Here is a 4,136-nt window from a genome sequence, read left to right as displayed (position 1 = left end):
CAAACGAACAAACAAAAAACACAAAATAACAATAAAAACAAGAACAGTAACACAAGGGCAAGGAAGCAATGAAAACAATGAGCTACCAGAAAGCAAAAGATAAAATGGTTATAGGAAAACCTCATATTTCAATAATTACCCTAAATGAAAATGGACTGAACTCACCAATAAAAAGGCACAAAGTTGCAGATTGGATCAAAAAACAAAGCCCAACCTTATGCTGTCTCCAGGAGACACATTTCAGTTTCAAAGACTAATATAGACTCAAAGTGACAGGGTGGAAAATGATATTTCAAGAAAATCATATTCAGAGAAAAGCGGGTATAACAGTACTAATATTAGACAAAATAGACTTCGAAATAAAAAAGTAAATAAAAAGAGGCTTAGGGATACTTCATAATGATAAAGGGAATCATGCACCAAGAAGACATAACATTTATTAATATCTATGTTCCCAATCAGGGTACCTCAAAATATATAAGGCAATTACTAATATAACAAAAGGGAGAAACAGACCAAAACTCTATTGTAGTAAGGGACCTAAATACACCAGTGTCAGATGTGGACAGATCATCCAAACAGAAAATCAATAAGGAAATAACATGCTTGAATGACACATTAGACCAACTGGACATAATTGACATTTGCAGCGCCTTTCATCCAAAAACAGTTGCTTACACATTCCTCTCTAGTGCACATGGAACATACTCAAGGATTGACCACATACTGGGACACAGAGATAGTCTTAACAAATATAAGAGGGTTGAAATCATACCAACAATATTCTCTGATCATAATGCTTTGAAGCTGAAGATCAACTTTAAAAGAAAGTGAGAACCACAAAAACATGGAGATTAAATAACATGCTACTGAAGAATAACTGAATCAGAGAATAAATAAACAGAGAGAACAAGAGATACATAGAAACGAATGATAATAATATTACATCATATCAAAACTATTGGGACATGGCAAAAGTGATCATAAGAGGAAAGTTCTTATCATTACAGGACTATCTCCAAAAACAAGAACAAGCTCAAATAAACAACCTGACACATTATCTTAAAAAACTAGAAAAGAAAGAATAAAGGAAGCCTAAAATCAGCAGAAGAATCAAAACTAGAGCAGAATTAAATGAAATCGAAAAAGAAAAAGAAAACATAAATGCAACAGAGAGCTGTTTCTTTGAGAAGGTTAATAAAATTGACAAACTTCTGACTAAACTCACTAAAGAAAAAAGAGAAAGGACACAAATAAACAAAATCAGGGTTGAAAAAGGAAAAATGACGACAGACACTGCAGAAATACAAAGAATTATACAACAAAGCTATGAAAAAGTATATAACACCAAATTTAATAACCTAGAAGAAATGGACCTGTACTTAGAAAAATACAACCTTGCTAGACTGAATCAAGAAGAACTAGAAAATCTAAATAGACTAATCAGCAGTATGGAAATTGAAACAATCATCAAAAACCTAGCAAAAAATAATAGTCCAAGACCAGATGGCTTCATCAGTAAATTCTACCAAACATTCAAAGATTTAATACCTATTATCTTCAGACACTTCCAAAAAATGGAAGAGATAGCAACATTTCCTAACTCATTTTATGAGGTCAATATTGCCCTGATTCCAAAACCTGGTATAGATAACATAAAAAAAATAAATAAATCTACAGACCAATACTTCTCATGAACATGGATGCAAAAACCATAAATAAGACACTAGCAAACCAAATACAGAGACATATTAAGAAGATTATACACCATGATCAAGTGGGCTTCATCCCAGGACACAGGGATGGTGGAACATATGCAAATCGATTAATGTGATACAGCACATAAACAAATTATAAAATCGGAATCATACGATCCTATCAAGAGATGCAGAAAACGCCTTCGGCATGATGCAGCATCCATGTATGATCAAAACACTTAACAATATCAGTATAGAAAGATTGTACCTTAACATAATAAAGGCCATATATGACAAACTCTCAGGCAACATTATACTTAATAGTTAAAAACTAAAAATCTTCCCTCTAAGTCAGGAAGAAAGCAAGGCTGTCCACTATCGCCACTGTTATTCAATATAACATTGGAGGTCCTGGTAAATGCAATCTGGCAAAAGAAAGATATAAAGGCATCCAAATAGAAAATGAAGAAGTCAAACTATCACTATTTGAAGATGACATGCTTCTCTATATAGAAAACTCTAAAAACTCCACAAAAAACTGCTAGAAACAATGAGCATATACAGTAAAGCTTCTGGATACAAATTAATGTCCAAATATCCAAAGCATTCCTGTACTCTAATAATGAAGTGTCGAAAAAAGAAGTGAAAAAAATAATTCCTTTCGTAATTGCAAGAAAAAGAATAAAATACCTAGGAATAAAACTAACAAAACATGTGAAGGACTTATATAATGAAAACTATAGGACTCTATTAAAAGAAATTAAAGAAGATACAAAGAAATGGAAAGAAATTCCATGTTCTTGGATTGGAAGAAGCAACATAGTTAAAATGACCATGTTACCTAAAGCATTATAAAGATTTAATGCAATCTCCATCAAAATCCCATTGGCTAGTTTTAAAGAAATTGAACAACAACAACAAAAATATCAGATTTTTATGGAAGCACAAAAGACTCTGAGTTGTCAAATCCATCCTGAGAAAAAAAGAACAAATCTGGAGGCATCACTCTACCTGATTTCAAATTATACTGCAAAGCAACAATCATCAAATGGCATGGTATTGGTGGAAAAACAGACACACAGACCACTGGATCTAATTAAGATACCAGAAGTAAATCCACGTTCATATGGGCAAATAATTTTTGACAAAAGATTCAAAAACATACAGTAGACAATTGTAAAATCCTGGTGGTGGGAAAACTGAAAAGCCACCTGCAAAAGAATGAAATTAGACTGTTGTTTATCACAACACACCATAATTAACTCAAAATGGACTAAAGACCTGAATATAAGACCTGAAACAATAAATTGCATAGAAGAAAACATAGGAGCTAATCTCATGGACCTTGGACTTAAAGAGGATTTTATTAATTTGACCTCAAAAGCAAGGGAAGTAAAAGCAAAAATAAATGAACGGGACTACATCAAACTAAAAAGTTTCTGCACAGCAAAAGAAACCGTCAACAAGGTAAAGAGACAACCATCCGAATGGGAAAATACGTTTGCAAGCAATGCTTCCAATAATGGTGTAATATCCAAAATATACAAAGAACTCATACAACTCAAAAACAACAAAAATTCAAGTGATCCAATCAAAAAATGGGTAGAGGAACTGAAAAGACATTTCTCTCAAGAAGACATACTAATGGCCAACAAACATAAAAGATGTTCGACATCACTAGCTTTTAGGGAAATCCAAATCAAAACCAAAATGAACTATCATCTCATACCTGTTAGAATAGCTGTTATCAACAGGACAAGTAATAACAAGTGTTGGAGAGAATGCGGAAATAAAGAACCCTCATACACTCCTGGTGGGACTGCAAATTGGTACAGCTAATATGGAAAACAGTATGGAGGTTTCTCAAAAAACTAAGAATTGATCTACCATATGATCCAACAATCCCTCTACTGGGTATTTACCCTAGAGACCTGAAAACTCATATCTGAAAAAATATTTGCACAGTGATGTTCATAGCAACATTATTCACGGTGGCCAGGACATGGAAGCAACTGAAGTGACCTACGATAGATGATTGGATAAAGAAGCTGTGGTACATATATATAAGAGAATATTACTCAGCCATAAGAAGAGATGAAATACTGCCATTTGTGGCAACATGGATGGACCTCAAGATAATTATGCTAAGTGAAATAAGTCAAACAGAAAAAGTTGAAAACCACATGATATCACATTAGGATATAAACTTATAAACTTATAAACTTATAAACCACATGATATCACAGTAGGATATAAACTTAAAACAAGAAACCAACAGGACAAACAAACAGTGACTCATGAGCATGAACAATAGACTAGTGGTTACCAGACGGTAAGGCAGAGGGGAGAAGTGGAGGTAGATGGGGTAAAAGAGGTCAAATATGTGGTGATATTGAAGAATTAAAAATAAATTAATTGAAAATAAAATAAAATAAAATA

The sequence above is a fragment of the Pteropus alecto genome, unplaced genomic scaffold (assembly GCF_000325575.1).
Source record: "Pteropus alecto unplaced genomic scaffold, ASM32557v1 scaffold501, whole genome shotgun sequence".
NCBI classification, from domain to species: Eukaryota; Metazoa; Chordata; class Mammalia; order Chiroptera; family Pteropodidae; genus Pteropus; species Pteropus alecto.
Note: the sequence above shows the minus strand (reverse complement) of the source record.